The following is a 21,086-nucleotide window of genomic DNA, read 5'->3' as shown; positions in this document are numbered from 1 at the left end:
AATTCACCGATGTTTTTATTTACTTGAAAAAGTTTGTAGGCTAAAAGTTCTTAGTTCATAAGAATTCAAGAATTCTTGGGTGTTCCCAATGATTCCTTAAAAATTATGCCCAACTTGGGGTACCTGGGTGGCTCAGTCGGTTAAGCTTCTGACTTTGGCTCAGGTCACGATCTCACTGCTTGTGAGTTCGAGCCCTGCCTAGGGCTCTGTGCTGACACCTCCGAGCCTGGAGCCTGCTTCAGATTCCGTGTCTCCCTCTCTCTCTGCCCCTCCCCAACTCGTGTTTGTGCACGCGCATACGCATGCTCTCCCTCTCTCTCTCAAAAATAAATAAACATTAAAAATTATTCTCAACCATAAATTAGATAAATTACTTGCAGGTAAACGTTCACGGAAGTGATGACTGCTTCGGTCTCCCAGCAGTCTCTCTACTCGTACCCTTGACCCTCTATGGTCTATTCTCAACACAGCAGACAGAGGAGTCCATGTAAATATAAGTAAGGCCATGTGAAAGCCCAGAATGCTTTCCACTCCCTCCGTAGAAGCCGAGGCCCCAAACCGAGCAACCCAGCCTGTAATGTTCTGGCTTCCTGCTCCCTTTCAAGAGCATCTGTAGCCTGAGCGCCCCCTCGTCCCCTGGCCCTGTCACGTGGACCTCCTCGCAGTTCTTCTGTTTTGGGGTGCTCTTGCCTTGACAATTCCCAGCCCCTAGATGGAACACGCTGGACTCCCTGACCCCCTTCCAGTCTCGGCTCAGCTCTAACCTTCACTAAAAGGCTCATCTCCATCAGCACGCGGAGACTGTCTGCATCCCCTCCTTGCACGTTCCAGATCTCCCTACCCCAATCTGCTCTTCCTTCCTCTTCCCACCTCTACCATGCCATCTGCTTATTTTGCCCATCAGCAGTGCTGCTCCCACCCACCCAGTGCCCGCTCAACGGAGGCCCCATGTTTTCCTAACCAGTGTATCCCGCTTACCTGGACTCCGGTCTGCCACGCGGTCGGCGCTTAAGAAGTATCTGTTGAATGAATGAGTAGATCAGTGAATGAAAAGCACCAAATTCTTTTCAACAATACATCAGAAAGTGGTGTTTAACGTAGGATATGGAGGTTTTATGTTTTTTTTTTTAAATAAAACTTTTACGAATCCTAACAAGCCAGTGTATCATTTTCTGATCTCTAAGACAACCAATCCTTTTCCTCCATCTTAATAACTCCAGGGTTCATGTCTTTCCCTTAGGACCTGGTTATTTTCTGGACAATTTCTAAAAGAAAACAACTTTCCACAAAAATCCCCTTCTGGAGCCGGACAGCCTGGATTTGTACCCTGGCTTCGTTTTCCTCATGTGCACGATGTAACAGTAGCTCTCCCATGTGGCCACGTGAGGATTAAAGGAATTAATTAATGCCAAGTCCCTAGAACAGTGCCAGGCATAAATAAGAACTATCTAAGTCTTAGCTACTTTTCTTCTCAATATTATTGAATCACACAGAAACTGGTTTGTGAAATATACACTGTATTACCTTAACTTGGTTTTAAATTGTATTGACCAATTTAACCAAGAAATAAAGCAAAAACAGAAATAAAAGTTCTGTCTATGTGTATCACACAAACTAATTGAACAGGTTTTCAGCAAATGTGAAATGATCTGACTTAAATATAGCCTCCGTGGCATGGTAAAAATTCGCTTTGGAAAAACGCCAAAGGAAACTTCAAAACGACAGGCAGTCTTTGTCCAGACCAGCAGAGACCCAGCGTAACAAAAGTCGCCTTGAACTGAAAATTAAGAGAGACGTGCTACAAATATTAAGATGCCACTGACAGAGAAAATCGGACACATTTTGAACCTAAGCCTTAAACTGCAAACCACAAGGGCAAACACTCCTAAGTGTGGACGCTGAGTTCCTTTCTAGCTACTTTTCACGTGAGTAACTCCACGCAGGCTGATTCAGGTGAGAGAGAACGACCTGTTCAATAATGGCTAGTGTTCCCACAAAGCAACTCCGGGGAGATCATGTAGCAGGTAAAAGTAAATCAGTCCCTTTGGCAGGGGAAAAAAGTGAAATTATTCATTCAACGTGAAGTCTGAGGAGACTTAAGGAAAATTGGTGAAGCACGGGCTTTTGGGATATGAGGTGAACTCACAAGTAGGGGAGAGATTTATAACAGAATTTTAAAATTATAAGTGACTTTAAAGATGATTATTTTGCAGTTGAGAAAAATTAAGAAATGGAGAGGTTAAGTCCATAGCAAAAAGAAAAAAAAATCTCTCTTGAGAGACCCTATAATGTAAGGATGATAAAAGATTAAAAACATATTAACCTATGATGTCAAAGTGAGTAGCAAGGGGCTATCTGCAGATAAGTGATTTCAACACAATTCTGCGAGGTGTAAGCCTGTGGAAAAGTGGTAAAGGGAGCAGGTGAGGTGGAGGGAGGCTCAGTGGAGCTGGTGCTCCCTCAGGGGCAGGCGCAGTGGAGCTGGTACTCCCTGGGGGGGGGGTACGGTGTAGCTGGTGCTCCCTTGGGGGGGGCGCAGTGGAGCTGGTGCTCCCTGGGGGGGGGAGGCACGGTGTAGCTGGTGCTCCCTTGGGGGGGGGGTGCAGTGGAGCTGGTGCTCCCTTAGGGGGAGGGGGAGTGGATCTCAATGCTCCCTCAGGGGCAGGCACAGTGGAGCTGGTGCTCCCTCAGGGGCAGGTGCCTCAAACAGAGAGGCTGCTTGCCCCGCAGAACTCCTCAGAAGCTTAGGGCTTGGAGACTCCAGTGCGGCAAAAGCAGGAGTGAAACTTGAAGCTGAGAACAAGTGGATTCTTTAAAGATAAGTAAATTAAGCAATCACCGTCCCTAGCCTCTCACACAGAATGCTATTGCCGAAGCATTCCAAAGCTGACAGATGAGGTTCCTTTTTTAGAAAAGCAAGTGGCCACCTCCACATTCTGGCTTTGGTGGACTCCCAGGACGACAGCTGCCTCCTTGCCTGATGGCCCGAAACAAAACCTTACCCAAATATACAAAGCTCCCAAGCTACATTTAGAATCTTACTCTTAAATATTAATGGTCAACCTGGGAGCAATAAAAAAGTTTGAAAAAGAGAGTTTATGATAAGCAGACAGAAAACATGATCCCCAAAGGAAGGGATAATGTGGGGAGTAGGAAAGAACTAAATAAACACAAAAACTCTGGCATTCTCCAAGAAATTGAAGAATTATATCACATCTATAAAATGAAAGCAGGATGTTTTGATAAAGGGATGGGTATGAAACAAGATAAAAATTCTTACAAATTAAAAATACAAGACCCAAGAGGAAATAAATCAATAGGGTAATTGGAAGAAGGATTAAGAAAATCTCCTAAAAAATAAAACTGATTGACAAAGAGATGGTATGAGAAAAATAATAAGAAACTAAGAGAAATAATACATGATATCCTGTGTCTAACAAATAGGGGTTTGGGGAGGAAAGACTACCAAAAATGGAGGGGTGAAAATCAGCAAAGATATAATACAGGAAAATTTATGAGTTGAAAAATAAAAGTCTCCATGTTTAAAAAGCGTACTTTAATAAATGAACAAACGAAGAAATGCAAAAAGAGTTGCGTCTGGCACATAATGAAATTTCAGAATGCTATGAGAATAATGAAAAGAATCTAACAACTCTTGAGAGAAAAATCAAGTAATGTACAAAATATGAAACATCAGAAGCAACATTGCAGGCGAGGGTTAAGTATATTTAATCTGGATTTAGGCAAATAATCAGTTTTCAGGTTGAATCATAGACACTTTCAGACACAACAATCTGGCGTTACTTGGAGGTATGCTAAAGTTAAACAGAGAACTGAAAAAGAAAAGGCAAGGGGAAACAGAGGTTGAGTCAAGGTGCAGAGGGAGGTAGGTTAAGGAAATGTCCATGTAGTAGAGAAATTAACCTAGCTGGGACCAGGAGTATCAGAGCTGTGAAGGAAAAGGTTTTTTTGGAGAATATGGGGCACAACAGAACACTTAACATTTGAGAGCATTTGAAAACCTTGAGAACATAATAAAGGCATGCAATGCAAAATAATAACGAGAAACTCAAGGATAAACAAAAGGTCATATACAAAAAGAAATCTCACATGCGACTTTGTGACTATAAAAATTGTAGTAAAATGCACATAACATAAAATTCATCATTTTAACCATAAAACACTGGAATTTGGTATATTCACAAAGTGTACAAGGCATCACCTGAACCTACAGCTGATCCTTGAACAACCCAGGTTTAAATTGTGTGGGTTTACTTACATGTGGATTCTTTTCAACAAATACAGTAAAGTACTGTAAATGTATTTTCTCTCATGATTTTCTTAACAACATTTTCTTTTCTCTAGTTGACTTTATTATAAGGATACAGTAGAAATACATAGAACATGTAAAACATGTGTTAATCTACTGTTAATGTTATCCATAAGGCTTCTGGTCAACAGAGACTATTAGTAGTTAAGTTTTGGGGGAGTCAAAAGTTATACACTAATTTCCAACTGTGCAGGGGATCAGAATCCCTAACCCCTGCATTGTTCAAGGGTCAATTGTAGGTCCAGAATTTTTTCAGCACCCTAACAGAAAACCCCATTCTCATTAAGTAATCACCCCCAGCTCCCTTCCTCCCAGTCCCTGGCAACCACTTTTCTGCTTTCTGTCTCTATGGATTTGCCTATTCTTGGCATTTCACATAAATTGAATCATACAATATATGGTTTTTTATGTATGACTTCCTTCACTTAGCATAATGCTTTTTTTTACTTTTATTTTTTTAATATGAAATTTATTGTCAAATCAGTTTCCATACAACACCCAGTGCTCATCCCAACAGGTGCCCTCCTCAGTGCCCATCACCCACTTTCCCCTCCCTCCCACCCCCCCCCCCAATCAACCCTGAGTTTATTCTCAGTTTTTAAGAGTCTCTTATGGTTTGCCTCCTTCCCTCTCTGTAACTTTTTTTCTTCCCTTTCCCTCCCCCATGGTCTTCTGTTAAGTTCGTCAGGATCCACATAAGAGTGAAAACATATGGTATCTGTCTTTCTCTGTAGGACGTATTTCACTTAGCATCACACTCTCCAGTTCCATCCTCCATGTTGCTACAAAAGGCCATAGTATTTCATTTCATTCTTTCAAAGTTCATCCACTTTGTGTTGATGCCTTGGTACTTCATTTCTTTTTCTGGCTCAATAGTATTCCATTGTATGGAAACACTGTATCTGTTTAAACCTGAGGGCCATTTAGGTTGTTTCCACTGTTTGGCTACTGTGAAGACTCCTACTATGTACAAGTTTCTGTTCGAGTCCCTGCTTTCAATTCTGTGGGGGTATATACCCAGGAATGCAATTGCTAGATCATAATGGTAATTCTATGTTTAACTTTTTTGAGTATCTGCCAGGACATTTTTCAAAGTGGTTACACAATTTTCCATTCCCACTTACGAAGGACAAGGGTTCCGATTTCTTCACATCTTTGTCAACACTTGCTATTTTCCATTTTTAAAATAATAGTCACCCTAATGAATTTCAAGTAATTTCTCATTGTGGTTTTGATTTTCATTTCCCTAATGACAAGTGATGTTGAGTGTCTTTTTCATGTACTTATTGGCCATTTGTACATCTTCTTTGGAAAAATGTCTATTCTAGTTGTCTATCCATCTTTGAACTGGGTTGTTTGGATTTTTGTTGTTGTTGAGTTGTAAGAGTTCTTTATATATTATGCACATTAATTTTTATCATATATATGATTTGCAAATATTTTCTCCAATTCTGTGGGCTATCTTATTCTATTAATACAGTTCTTTAGTGCACAATTGTTTTTAATGTTGATAAAGTCCAATTTACCTATTTTTTCTTTTGTTACTTGTTATTTTGCTGTCATATCTAAGAAAGCATTGCCAAATCCAGTGTGCTGAAGATTTCCCGATTTCTTCTAAGAATTCTATAGTTTTAGTTCTTACATTTGGGTCTTTGATCCATTTTGAGTTAATTTTTGTACAAGGTGTTAGGTAAGGGTCCAATTTCATTCTTTTGCATATGGATATACATTTGTTGAAAAGACTATTCCTTCCTCCATTAAATAGTGATGGTGCCTTGTCAAAAATCAACTGACTATAGATGTATGGATTTATTTCCAGGATCTCAATTCTGTTCTATTTATGTCTATTCTTATGCCGACACCAAACTTTTCTGATTACTGTAGCTCTGTAGTAAATTTTGAAGTCAGACTGTTTGAGTTCCCTAACTTTGTTCTTTTTCTATATTGTTTTTTCTATTCAGGACCCATTGTCATGTTATATAAATTTTAGGATCAGCTTTTCCACTTCTGAAAAAGGGGGGGGGGGTACATTGTGATTTTGATAGGGATTGTTCTGAATCTTTCCATAAGAAAGTATATGTTGCTGTGGCTGGGTGGAGTGTTCTGTGTATGTCTGTTAGGTCAGTTGGCTTATAGTGTTGCTCAAGTGACTCTGTGACTTTGTATGAACAATAATTACATATTCATAACAATGAAAACACCTGCACAGGTACACTCCAGCCTGGCCTGTAGCCTGAGCCTGTTGATCAATCCTCCTGAGAAATTCTACAAGGGACAAGTGGCAAGGGTAGGCACACAGCTGACCACAGATGAGTGAAGCAAAGTTAGAGCAAAAGATTAAATAACAGACAACAGAAATTGAGTTGGGAGTTGTATACATCAAAACCCCCTCCAGCAACAGTCACTGAAAGAACATTAAGTAGAACAGAGAGAAACCCACTCATCCAAAACTCAAAATTACATAGCTTACTCTCTGTTTGAGGATGAATAAACAGAAAATAACCAACATAGTTTCTATGGAAAATAAATGTGGAACACTAGGGACAGAATGTGATTTTTAATGATACTGGAGAAAAAGAATTTATTACAGGAACCAGAAAAACAGCGGGCCCTTCGAATGGAATTAGAAGAGTAAACAGGATGAATTAGAACAACAAAAGAAAGACCTGACGACAAGATAAGCTGCAAGAACAAGCTGAAAATAAAGTGGAAATGAATAGATACAAGCCATAACTTCAAAATTATAATTACAATTGTAGAGTTAAAATCTGAATTGGAGTCAGTAAAGAGAAATGTTTTACTAACACCGCCTATCTTCTCTTAACCTGTTTCCATTTCCTCCTTGGCACACAGGGACATTTCCTGTCCCGTCCTGTCCCCCCCCCCGCGCGCCCGTAGACATGGCCTTGTGACTGAGTTCCGGCCGGGAAAACATGGACTGAAGAGATACTCACTACTTCCGGGTCAGGCCCATAGAGACTTCCTCCATACTCTCTCTTTCTCTATCTGCCAATCAGATGCTGAGGATCTAGCAAAGAACTCTTGAGATCCTAGCGGTCCCGCGCCTCTGAGATGAATGGAGGCTGAACTCCCTAAAGCACTACTTGTGAAAAACTTTCCCTCTATTCAGAAACAGGTATTTTTTTTTTTTTTACTTTAGTTGAGTGAAACATAAACATCACTTTTTTTGTTTTTTGCTTAAATAAGTTGACTTAAAAAAAATAAACATCTATTATGCTAAACTGCTGAGATCTGGGTAGCATTACACTAATTAACACAAAATGGTATTGTGGAAAACCAAAGCATTGATACGGAGGACAAAGGTAAGGCATTCTCTCAGACTGCAGAGAAAAAGAAAAAAGAGGTAGTATATATAAAAGATGATGGATAGTCAGGACAAAAAACAAAGATCCCAGCATTTGTATATTAGAAAGAATATTCTTTTTTATAAGTTTTGATTTATTTTGAGAGATAAATAGAGTATTTTTCAAAAGGCTGAATCAAATAATCAGTTATCAAAGATATAATTAAATAAAAATTTCTGGAGTAAAAATTAAGCTGGGCGTAGAATTTGAAAAAGGCCACTATATTTCAAGCATAACTAATAAGAAGATACTGACACCAGGGAGCCTGGGCGGGGGGGGGGGGGGGGGGGTGCTCAGCCCGTTGGGCATCTAACTCTTGGTTTGGGCCTCAGGCCATGATCTGCACGGACATCGCAGAGCCTGCTTGGGATTCGCTTCCTCCTCTCCCCTCTGCCCCTATCCTCCTCGCTCGCTCTCTCTCTTAAAATAAATAAATAAACATTTTGGGGCGCCTGGGTGGCTCAGTCGGTTGAGCATCCGACTTCGGCTCAGGTCACGATCTCGCGGTCTGTGAGTTCAAGCCCCGAGTTGGGCTCTGTGCTGACAGCTCAGAGCCTGGAGCCTGTTTCAGATTCTGTGTCTCCCTCTCTCTCTGCCCCTCCCCCGTTCATGCTCTGTCTCTCTCTATCTCAAAAATAAATAAACGTTAAAAAAAAATTTAAAAATAAATAAATAAATAAATAAACAAACAAACATTTTAAAAAACATTTTTTAAGAGACCCCTGGGTGGCTCAGTCGATTAAGCGCCTGACTTAGGCTCCGGTCACGATCTAGCGGTTAGTGAATTCGAGCCCCGCCTCCGGCTCTGTGCTGACAGCTGGGAGCCCGAGCCTGCTTCGGATTCTGTGTCTCCCTCTCTCTCTCTCTCTCTCTGCCCCTCCCCCGCTCACAGTCTGTCTCTCTCTCTCTCTCAGAAATAAACATGAAAAATTTAAACACTGTTTAATTAAAAAAAAGATACTGACGTCTATGAAGAGATGTATGTTTGAGAAAAATGGCAATCGGTCAGTTCCAAGTCTCCCCCCTACACTCTTCCCGGAAAAAAAGAAAAAAAATCAACAGGAAAAGTACCGCAAAGGGAAAACACATGCTAAAAAGGGCATTATTAGATCACCTGACGAAACTGGACTATGGACACTTATGATAGATTAAAAAATGCTTACAGTGTTAAGTTACTGAAGTTGAAAATAGAGTCTCCCTCGTCTTAGGCGATTTGATGAAGTGGTTCGGGGTAAAAGGTATATAACTCACCCACGAGCGCTTCGGGGAAAAGGTGCGCGCGCGCGCCTATGCGTGTCTGCGCCCATGCTTGCACGTGTGCGTCTGTGCGCGTCTGTGCGTGCGTGCTGCGTGCATCTGCGCGCCTGCGTGTGCGCGTTATGCGGAAAGAGATTGAGAACAAAGAGAGATGGGACCAAACGTCAGTGAGGGGTGAATCTGCCCTAAAGGTATTTGGGTGTTCTTTTTACTAATCTTATTCTTGCAGCTTTTTTCTGAGTCTGAAATACTAAAAAAAAAAAAAAAAAAAAAGAAAGAAAGAAAAAAAAAGTATGTGTAAGAGCGGTCCAACAAAACAATTCTAAACCTATTTGGGTATAAGAGAGACAATCCTTCAAAAGAGATCAAAACTCAAACTGGACTAGCAAACTGGATTGAGATTTTGGGGGGTTACATTAGGTATCAGAAGAAATGAAGTAAGAATTATAAATACATTATATAAATTATATAAATAAGAATTTAGGTAAATTATATAAAAGAATTAGATAAATTAAATAAATATAATTGTATAAATTATATTGTACTTGTGGCATAAGATTTTTATCCTTTGTCAAGAAGTTATTTTTCTTTGGTGAAGGCATCAGAAAAACTGTCTTGTACACTCAGGAACTCAGAAAACATGTCATCTATGTGTCCTTCTTAAAAACTTATCTGATGATGCATTACAATAGGCTCAAAGATCATTATAATTCCAGTTCTAGCGCCAGTGAGATCTGAATAAAAAGAACTGGCCGTTGGTCGTTAAAACCAATGAATGATATTCAACAATATTCAGTATTCAAAAAATCATTGTAATTAAGTAACTGTAAATGAATTTAGGTATTTCAGAGTTAAGACTATACACGGTGTAAAACAATGTCAGAAGCCACAAGCTGGATTTTTATTAACAGAATCTGGAGAATTGGTGAGGGAGAATATGGTAGGAGGGGAAATATGGGCTAATTTGCTCATTTTATATTTGGGGCAATCAGGAAAATGCATAATGTTGATTAATGTTCGGTGATTGGTGGAAAGTAAGTTGAGCAACAGAAACACTGAACTGTACGTGTGACAGCAAATCACACAGTTCTGGTGACATGAGCAGTTGCTAGCCTTGAGCGGGATCAGAGCCAGGAAAAGCCCTTATGCTAGTCAGGGTACAGAGAAGTGGGTACTGTTGCTAGAACCTTCTGGTTCCAGAGACACAGGCGCAGCAAGAGGTTGTTGGGGCCATATTGCAGGTTTCCATGGGAGCATCAGAAGGGAAGCACTTTTAAGATTTATGAGCAAAGCCAGGTCTCCAACAAATAATTCTTCTCTTTTTGAGAGTAGCAACCCCTGGCTTGTCACTGGGCTCTGGAGGAGACAACTGACCATGGGACACCAGGTGACCGGATACCGGATACGTGCCATTCGTGAACTGGGTGTTATCTGACCCACTGGGCCATAAAATTGGAAATTCCAACAAGTGCGCAACTATTACAGAAAAATGATTTATTGGTCTACACGGGCCCCTACCGAACAGTTCCTGAAGGCACAAATAAAGCCCACCGGCCAAGTCACTTGTGCCCAGCATGTGTACCTTGGCAACCTCACCTGTACCCAGTGCTTCATGGCAGATTCCCAATGACCGCCTGACTAAATTCAGGCCGGATTTAGATGGCCCTGAACCATGTCCCCACGATGGACTATCGCAGTGATTATGGTCCTCTTTAGGGGTAGCCCTGAACACTGGGGAAAGGAAACCATCCCAGCGGGCAGCACTTGGCCTATAAGAAGAACTGGCCTGGAGTAAGGCCCCACATCGATCCATGGAGTGGCTGACGGTGGCCATATGGTCAGAGATAATCCCAAGGTTAAAAACAAACAAAACAAACAAACCCACAACTGTGTATAGTTTTAGGCTGATTTCACTAAATATGATTATATGCAGTGGTAAAATTAAAACTATGTATATCATAATGTTAATTTTATGGGTGGTTTTTATTTTCTTCCGTATATTTTCCTAGGTATTTTTCAATGAGTATGTGTTATTTTTATAAACGGGCAAAAAAGTAAATATCGTTTTAAAAAGAAGCTTTCTTGGGGTGCCTGGCTTGGTTGGTTAAGCATCTGACTTTGGCTCAGGTCATGATCTCATAGTTCATGGGTTCGAGCCCTGCCTCAGGCTGTGTGCTGATAGCTCCAAGCCTGGAGCCTGCTTCGGGTTCTATATCTCCTTCTCTCTCTGCCCCTCCCCTGCTCACACTCTATCTCTCCCTCTCTCAAAGATACGTAAGCATTAAAAAAAATTTTTTTTTTTTAAAAACTTTCTTAGGGCTTGGCTTCGTAGACATTCAGCATGGTTTGTATTATTTTGCTCTGGAGTCTGTCTTCCATAAGAAACACTGTGGTTAGTCTGTGACCACGTTCCATTTTGCCCCTTTGTGAATCTGCTTTGGCATGCTATGTACCAAAGACAGTGGAATCGTGATCTTTATAACTGATTCAGTCATATAAATAGAATTCAGAGTGAGCAGCTTTCTGTTGATCTAAAAGTACGTGAAACAGTGAGCATCACTGAGAGATCAAGGCTTTGGGGTAAGACTGGCTGACATTTGATTCCCAACCCTTGCTGTTTATTAGCCATATGACTTTGGACAATACAAGTGACCTCCAAGTACAGATTTCCTCTTCTTGAAAAGGAGAGGATGCCAACCACCTTATTCTATCCCCATAGAGTGATCAAAATAATTGCAAGTGGCAAGTTACGTAAGCTGTCTATCTACCAGTACTGAGCTCAGGCTCTTCATACTTTCTGTGCATGCAGGTGCGGTAAGGGAGCGTGGGTGGGGGGAATGTAACAAGGAACAGGGCTCAATTTTTCCACGCTCCGAAATGCTGCTTACTTTCATCAGCAAGAAAGGGAGTGGAAAGTCTCAATTTACCTTCTGCCCAACTGCCTATGATGAAGTTGTGAGCACAGGTGGGCCAGCTGAAAGGGAGGGACGAGGAGAATCCTGATATGTCCCCCACTTCTCCCTCAGAGCATGACTCCTCCAAATACGAGTGTGAATGGGTCTCCAGTCACCATCGACTCCCACGGTTAGATGGGAAACCGCAAAAGAGGCACGTTGTGTGTATAGATTTATAAGATTGTGAGGCAAGTCTACTCCAGCGGGAGCAACCGGGAGGCACTCTAGCAAGGGATTTGCTTTCCCCTCTGTTCTCTATCTAGTTTGGGAAATGCCTCGAGAAAGATCAATTCCAGCACATCCCAGGTGGCTGAAGCTTAAGAGCAATAAAAGAGACAGCTTTGCAGTTAGATAGAAAAGAATTTTCTAAACTCTGTAGCCACAAGAAGGTCCTCTAGTTCATCTCTGATCCCGTCCATGTTCTCCCATGAGGCCTGTGGAATCTGATATATAATCCGATATATATACCACATCTTCTTTATCCATTCATCCATCGATGGTCATTTGGGCTCTTTCCATACTTTGGCTATTGTCAATAGTGCTGCTATAAACATTGGGGTGCATGTGCCCCTTCGAAACAGAATACCTGTATCCCTTGGATAAATACCTAATAGTGTAATTGCTGGGTCATAGGGTAGTTCTATTTTTAATTTTTTTAAGAAGCTAGGGAGGTTCGATTATTATTAAGTTCACTTTCCCAGGGCACCTGGGTAGCTCAGTCGGTTGAGCATCAGGTCATGATCTCACAGTTCCTGAATTTGAGCTCTGCATTGGGCTGGCTGATGTCAGCGCAGAGCCTTCTTCGAATCCTCTGGGTCCCTCTCTCTCTGCCCCTCCCCCACTTGCATGCACACGTGCGCGCGCTCTCTCTCTCTCAAAAATAAATAATCATTTGAAAAAAAAAAACAGGAAAGAAAAAAAAGTTTACTTTCCCTAAGGCAGCTGATGACTTTCTGGAATTTTGTGAGGAGCTCTGTTAGCTGTCCCTATGATTTTAAGGCAACAAGGGATAAAGCAAATAGGAAGGGATCAACCACAACTCTTATCACCAAAATAGAATTGCAGGAGTCTCGGCCTTGAGGAAAGCTACAAAATGGCCAAAGGACCATTGCCCCAAGATGTTGTTCATCCCACGGTCCACTCCACACTTGTACGTAATGTCCGAGTTTGCCACATCTAGAGTATCTCCAACTAACCAACATCTGGAGCCCTCAGTGCCAGGTATGGTGACTGCAATATGGGGCAAGTTATTCTGTAAAGTGAGGTCATTAGTCAACGCTCAAACCTTCTGAATCCCTTAGAAAAGAAAGAAAAAGATGAGTGTGTATGAGAGGGGTGGGGGGAGAGAAAGAAGAAGAAAGAGAGAAGGAGAAGGGAGGGAGGGAGGGAGGAAAGCGAGAAAGGAAGGAAGGAGGAAAAAAGAGCAAAAGAGAAAGAACCAGAAAGTACATAGGTCTTTCTTGTTGGTTTCCCTGATGTAATCTATTATGTCTGGGAATGACAGTCCTGCAGAAACATCTGGGACTCATCATCTGCCTTCTGCTGCACCAGAGAAGAGATGATTTCTGGATAGTAATCTAACATGGGGGCACTCTAGAAGCCTACCAAAGGGAACAGCAGGCTTTTCTATATTTATTGTGCCAAATGAGAGAATTTAGAGATTTGAGGGAAAGTTTTCATTGCAATGTCAAGGTGGGAGTCCTTAAGACTCTCCCACCCAGATAAGCACAAGCTCCATCTGTTCCAGGGAAGATGCAGACCGTGGAAAACAAGCTCGCATTCTTTGTTTTGCACATACACTGGAAAGAATAGATACAATTTCAAGGACTTTTGAGACATCAGTCAGCTGGGCGAAGAACAAAGTCTCATTTTCTACACTTAGTGGAGCCATTTATAACTGAGATTCTCTTCTGCAGATATTGATAATTACTAATAGTTTTAAAAGAATCACCTACAGGAAAGACAAACATTCAGTTAACCTCTAGCGGAAACCATTTGGTTCAAGTAGAAAACCGTAGTCTGGAACTGACAATGGCTTTCCTAGCATGGTTCGTTTGGAGTTCACTTCCACTCAACAGGTCTTGGGAAGATTCTGAAATGATTTCTGTGATGCCTCAATTTCCTTTTACAAGGAAGAAAGCTGCAAGAGAACGGTCAATGTATAAACAGATGATTAATAACCAGGAAAGACATCAGCATAATTACTAGGAACAATCACATTTGCTCCCTGCATGGATAGAAAAGATGGTTTTAAGTTGAGAGGCAGCTAAAAGAAGCTAGTCTTTTCTTTTGAATGATGTTAAAAAATGAAATACAGAATTTTTTAAAAAGCAGTCATTTGCTTATCGCCAAGAAATTCACGTGATGCTTATTTTATTTTATTCTTGAGAGAGAGAGAGACAGACAAAGCACAAGCAGGAGAGGAGCAGAGAGAGAGAGGGAGACACGAATCTGAAGAAGGCTCCAGGCTCCGAGCTGTCAGCACAGAGCCCGACGCGGAGCTCGAACTCACGAACCATGAGATCATGACCTGAGCCAAAGTCGGACGCTTAACCGACTGAGCCACCCAGGCGCCCCATGTGACGATTATTTTAAATTAGGAAGAAAAAGGTTTCCAGGTTTTAGTTAAAAACTGTAACTGTTTATTGGGGGCACAGGACCACAGGTCTCCTTTTACTGAAACTTATGACATATACCCAGCTATTTAACCTTTAACAGTGAAATACAGAACACTCCTTCTGAGTTCTAGAATTCAATGGGAATCTAAACATTTCCCCCCAATATTCTTTTATTACAGACAATTTCTGGTTCAGTGAAAGTGCACTGCGTTACAAGACAACCTTTGAAACACCAGGGAGAAATATTTTTTAAAGTATTTATCATCCTATGGGGTTTTAATTTTCTGCTGACTGTTACAAGTTGAGAATAGAGGGCCTCACTCCAGTGGGGAGAAAGCTATTTATGAATAGTTTGTGATTTGGAGCAGCTGCTCTCCACTCTATATCATCCTTTTTTTGATAACCGCATTTTCCCAAAAAGCTACCACTAATAAGCAGGTGCATACTAAAACCAACTGCAGCAAAGCTGTTACCTTGAAAGAAAGATGTCAAATAAAAAGCTCCTCCACGTTTAAGGATCCTTGAGTTTCTTCATTATAGGAGAATAATAAATCTGGAAACCTGTTGCATCTTGGGAATCTAATGTTACTCAGAGAGAATACTGTCAAGAGGTTTCTATGCAGCTTTCACTCTGGGCTAAAATGAAAAACATCTTATGCGAGAGGTTGCATCCTCGTGGGAATTAGAAATGCTTTCATTCCACCCATACAAATAGGATGAAAATATCTGGGTTGTATTGTAAATGTTTCCCTACCTAGCTGAGACGGAATCTCACTGGCATTGTGCTTGGGTGCTTGAGAACGGGAACGTGGAAACAATTATGAATTTGAATATACTGTTCCTGGCCGTCCAGATGAAAGAGATATATAAGCAAAATAGTTTCTCTCAAAATATTTATGATGAGAAATGACTAATCCCCTTTCCATGGTATACTTGTGGAGTTGAAAAGGTCACAATATCCTTTCTCATCATACTGTTTTATTAAAACTTAATTAGGAGATGTGTGATACCCTTAGCTGCTAAAGACTCCATCAATAGGCAGGATAATTTTCCAGATTACACCCTGGAACCCAGCCCTTGAATGCGAGTAGTAGAGGAATGGATACAGTTGCAAAGGTACCAAATGAAAGTGACCTTTAAATGTGTTAGGGAATAAATTCTATGGTAACCGCAGGCGGGAGTATAAATGGGCATGGCAAATAGTGAAGGGAAATTCGACAATATATTTTAAAAGCCTTAAGCATACATAACAGCTTTTGACCTAGGTATTTTAATTCCAGGAAACATTCAGATTTCTTCACGGATATTCGCTGCAGCCTAAAAATTCAGCATCAGGAAAGTGTTTAAAGAAATGTCCAACAATGAGGAACAGAAGTAAAATGATTCAAGGAAAGAACCATCACGTAGACATTCGGAGCGACGTGGAAGAAGAAAATGGGAGTCGTGACAAACCTTCACGATGACTGTGGGAAAAAGGCAAGTTACAAAGGAGTTTGGATTGTACAGTTCCCATTTTGCTTTTTAAAAAAATATATATATAAAATGTTAAAAGGAAATGCAGTATATAAAAATAATACTTGTGATCATCTTTGGGTGATATGCTGCTTAACTTTTTTTTTGAGAAACAGAGTACGTACAAGCAAGTGGGGGAGGGGAGAGAGAGAGAGAGAGAGAGGGAGAGAGAGAGAGAGAGAGAGAGAGAGAGAGAGATTGAGAATCTTAAGCAGGCTCCACGCTGAGCATGGAGCTCCGCATGGGGCTTGATTCCATGACCCTGAGATCATGACCTGAGCTGAAGTTAAGAGTTGGACGCTTAACCCATTGACCCACCCAGGTGCCCCAATGCTTGATTCTTCTTTGCTTCTTTTTCTGCTCTCCTGTAATTTTCAGGATAACAAACATATATTAGCCTTTAATCAAAAAAATAAGAATAAATGTTAATATCAACGAGGCTTAACAAACAGACCAGACATTCCAAGTGTTTATCTATTCCCCACGTACGAATAGCTCCCCAGTTCTTCGCGCATTTGGTCTAACACTGCACCTGTATTTACTGCATGTACGTGTGAGTGCACATATGTGTGATGGGGCCTCTCAGCCACGTACAATACAGCAGCAAGATGGTACAGGGGTCTGTAGTTCAATGGCAGGACTAGAGATGGTTCTGGATAGATTTGTGGTATAAGCCTAATTCTAATTTTACTCAAGTTATTTTTTAAAGATACAAATATGTTCTATCCAAATCCTTTTTCAAATTTCAGTTGTTTAAAAAATTACTGATAACTGTGCCCCCCCCCAAAGAATGTATCAATACCAAGCTCTAAGATTTCGCTTAGAAGCTTCTTGAAAGAATGAACCTCTATTTCATAGGCTCTTCATTTAGCTATTTAAGGTTTGAATCAAAACAACAACTGAGTGCCAGGTGACCATGATGGATATGAGACTTTGTCAAGGTCATGCAAATGCTTACATCCCCCCTACTACTCTTAGGCATGCATTCGCTTGTTCGTTCATTCACTCATTCATTCATAAACATGCGTCTGCTTCAGCACAGAAATTGCAAAGAGGACTAAGAGACAGAGCTCCCACCCCCTTCTACTCCCCACCAGTAAGAAGCTCCTTACAGACTGATGGGGCAGAAAGACACATAAGCAGGCTATTGTGAGATTACATAGAAGGTCATGATCACCAGCATCCTCCCATTGTACTTTCTTTTATAATATAAATGCTTTTGGAAAGGAGAAGTTTTCTAGATAGGTATTGGCTTTCTTCCTGAGTATGAGAGACAAGGCTGTAAGACACTGATGGACAGGAAACAGAAAAGTGGCTTAAGACAAATTCACCTGCTTCCTATGTTGCCAAGGGGCAGGCTTGGGAATGGCTTTCTCCTCTAAAGAGGCATTCATAATGGTGAATGTGACACTGAATCCAGAAGCAGTGGCTCCAGGGGATCTGTGTTGGTGGAGAGGATGTGCCATGGGCTGGCATGTTATTTGTATGTAGTGGAAATCTTTCTATCTCCAGAGAGTCCTTGGAAGACCCAAGGATGAGGCTTTCAGTTTAAATAGGATTCTTGTAATTGTAAGAAGGAATTTTTTCAATCATATTTTATGTCTTTGGAAAATGTTAGTTGTTATATAAGGTATCTCAATAGAATGCTCTTCAGCTTGGCAGTGATGTAACTTCATGTTTGGCTTTTTAGAACTATGTCTGAGGGGAAGAAGGTAGAAAAAAAATTCCCTGATTCCTAATGGCCATTTTTAGAAGTTACCACAAAACTTGAAGACTTCTTTTTGGGGGGCTGGGGAAGGGCAGGTTACAAGGGAAACAGACTCAGTCTTAGGGAGTTTTTTCAAAATACCCATACCTGGGCACCACGCTGGACTTGAGTGAATCACAATCCTGAGTGGATAGGGTCTCCTTGGGGGCCCAGCAGGGATCCTTTGAGAGAGTTTCTCCAGGAACCTAATTGATGCCACCCATTCACTGCTGAGAACAGTTGCTCTGGACGTTCTGGATGGTGACTGATAGTCCACAGGAAATAAGCTGTCGATTGGAAAGAAAATGTTACACTCAAAGACCAGGAGCAGAACATTTGGTCAAGTGGAAGATGAGAACCTCGTGACGAGCAGCTCGTTGATTTATCTGACACATATTCACGGAGGACTGAGTATGGGCCAGGCGCCGTGTTAGACTCTCTGTGCAGGTGCAAGGAAGACCAAGAGAGCCTCAGTCCTGGTCGTCCCAGAGCTCACTATCACAGGAAGAGTGACGCCAGGAGGTGGAGTGGCTGCTGTGCTGTGCCACCTGCTCGCCCTGCGAACGAGGGACTCTGCTGCCGGGGCGGTGCTGTCACTCAGGCCACAGATGGGCTCTCCTCCAGAATTGCCTGAGCTGGAAAGCCCACTCCGCCCCGGCACCCTGCCCTCCCGGGGCGGCCTGCCTCCAGTGGCCGACAGCCGTGGGAGCGTCAGGAGACCAGACCACTCTGCAGGGTCACCCAGGTTGGGAGCTTCCTCGGGGGTCCGCCCAGGGACTGGCTGGAACCGTGTCACAGCTGCGAAAGGAGAAAAGACCAGGCATTCATAACCGGAGCCGGCCCGGCGCTCACAGCTGGGCCACGTTATTCTCCTGTTGGAAATAAACAACTTCACAGAATAAAATCGAACAAGATGATGCAAGCCCTCTCCAGAGTTTCACTTAAGCATAAAGATGGTCACTGTGCCACTCAAACAGTAACAGATTTTCCCGTCACCCCTTCTTGGCCGGAATGAGTGGCTGCTACTCGATTACCAGTTACAACCTTGTCCTCATCCTACTCTTCCCTCGCCAGGGGTAAGATTTATGGAGACACCCATCACAGACAGGCTGCCATTTTGTTTTCTAGATTGCACTGGCAGCGTCCAATCTAGAGAGGACCTTCGGTCTTCTCCCACCCCACCTACCTGAAGCCCAAATGCTACCTGAGCTTCTTTCTAACACTCGTACTGAGGGGCCCGTGGTTCCCCACAGTGTGCGTCTCGCTCTCTGCAGTGAGTGATGGACTCGATCTGTGGAACTTCAGGTATGTTCCTGGTGGACTTCAGCTGAAGAGAATTGACACAGCCCAACCTCTCGTTGGCCAGCTCGTTTCTCTCCCTTCTTTTCTCATGGGGCCTGAGCCCAAGGGCATTCCCTCCAATACAGACCTTCATCTCAGAGTCTCCATCACAGGAAAACCTACCCAGGGACAAGAAATAACCCCTGACCCTGAGAAGGAAGTGTCGGAGCCAGGGGGACCCATAGAAGAGTGCCAGGGTCTGCAAGGCAGGCAAGCTTCTTGCAGTCCAGATCAGTGAAACCTGAAGATTGAGTAGTGAGTGGGTGCCATGATGGGGTGGTGGGGGCAGAAGAGGCTCAGAAATGATCTGGAGGCCGCAAGGAGCCCAACGAAAGGTTCTGGCTGGGACACTGGCAGGTGGGAATGGGAGGGAAAGGTGGGGACCAGGTCAGGAGGCACCTCACAAGCCCTAGGAAAGAGTTGGATCTGATTCAACTAATTTTGGCCAACGGAAGGATTGAAGTAGGGGAGTAACAGACTTGTATTCTGGGTTCAGAACAGAATTTGGTATTGAACCATTTCACATCAAACAAAAGATCATGGCATCTTTACATTAAGGACTAGGATAATGGTAACTCAGCACAAAATGACGGGTTCTTCAGAAGTCTTAAAAATACATTTGACTTTTTCTCTACCTGAGTGCAAGTGTATTATTTGTGAATGATACTTTGAAACCTACCAATAGATCTGCAAGTGGGTTTGACCGTCAGAAGCAGTGACCACGTCGGCACTGAGGAGGAGGAATGGTCTTTTGGCATCACACCATTGCACCGGCACAGACAGTCCATCCTGCCAGGCTCTGGGAGGTGGCATGATCAAAAGACCTTCCCAACTTCAGGGCCATTATAATCCAGCTGGGGGCACACAGTGTGTACATGGGAAAGGGAAGAAAAGCAAAGAACGCAAGAGTGTTCAAATGACTGGAGGGGCCAAGACAGGGCTTCCTGTGCAAAGGTAGACTTGAGACCATAATTGGAAGCAAAGATATGTGGTGGCCCCATCTGTAAACACGGGCATAAAGAATAGCACATGACAAACGTCCACTGTGGCACCTTCCCGTGATGGGTTTTAATGTTCTGTAGCCAAATCATGTTTGAAAATTTATATGTAATGTTAGTTCCCCTTCCCCCACATACACTCATAGCATTCATGATAATAAACATGAAGTCTAAAGGTAGATGAATTACATATACTGTCTTGTAAATGTATCTTTGCCACTCCTGCTTTTAACATGCCTGGAATACTCTTTGGGCCACTCTGTCCTTACATTCATTAAAGGTCCAGCTTAAATCCTGATTGTAAGAATCCGTCTGCCAGGGTTACCTGGGTGGCTCAGTTGGTTAGGCATCCATCTTTTGACTTTGGCTTGGGTCATGATCTCATGGTTCATGGGTTCGAGCCCCACATTGGGCTCCTCGAACCTGCTTTGGATTCTCCTTCTCTCCCTTTCTCTCTACCCTACCCCTGCTTGTGCTCTCTCCCTCCCTCTCTCTTTCCCTCTCTCTCTCTCTCTCTCTCTCTCTCTCTCTCCCAAAATAAACAAACTTGAAAACAAAAAAAAGAACCTGTCTGCCAGAATAGTACAACAGCAGGGCGCAGTCTCCTCTGAACCTGCATGATAACACAGCACTGGGTTTGTTCCTTGTCCACTGTGTGTGGTTTTCCTGGGTCTCATGGAATCGTAATCCTCACAGACGCCATTGTGAGGGGAGAAGGCAGAATCTGTCCCCATTTTTTCTAGCAGACCATAATGCTGGACCTCAGAGGTCAGATGAGTGAAGCCGGCTGCCGAACCCCACAGCTGGTGAGCAGGAGGGGTGGTTCTGGGACCCGGAGCTGCTCCGGGTGGGTATGCTCTCTCATGCTATTGCGAACATTGTGCAACCTGGTTGCATTGCTGCTTTTCCAGGTGTAAGGGTGACCTTGGGTTCTGAACCCCCTAGAAGACCATGATCATGTCTT

The 21,086-nt window shown here is 42.5% G+C and overlaps 2 long non-coding RNA genes across 2 annotated transcripts; one reads left to right on the top strand and one right to left on the bottom strand.

The window, feature by feature from the left end:
• Positions 1–978: 978 nt before the first annotated feature.
• LOC109251032 (uncharacterized) lies at positions 979–9,185 on the bottom strand. Its single transcript, XR_002073319.2, has 2 exons — positions 8,859–9,185; positions 979–1,019 (listed from the first exon to the last, which is right to left on the bottom strand). It is a non-coding gene; the product is annotated as an uncharacterized LOC109251032 (long non-coding RNA).
• Positions 1,730–16,045, top strand: LOC109251031 (uncharacterized). The gene is made up of 2 exons (XR_002073317.2): positions 1,730–1,925; positions 15,805–16,045. It is a non-coding gene; the product is annotated as an uncharacterized LOC109251031 (long non-coding RNA).
• The last annotated feature ends 5,041 nt before the right edge of the window (positions 16,046–21,086 follow it).

This window comes from Panthera pardus, unplaced genomic scaffold (assembly GCF_024362965.1).
Source record: "Panthera pardus isolate Hobbes unplaced genomic scaffold, ASM2436296v1 HiC_scaffold_13, whole genome shotgun sequence".
In the NCBI taxonomy this organism is placed as follows: Eukaryota; Metazoa; Chordata; class Mammalia; order Carnivora; family Felidae; genus Panthera; species Panthera pardus.
Note: the sequence above shows the minus strand (reverse complement) of the source record. Positions and strands in the feature narration are given on the sequence as shown.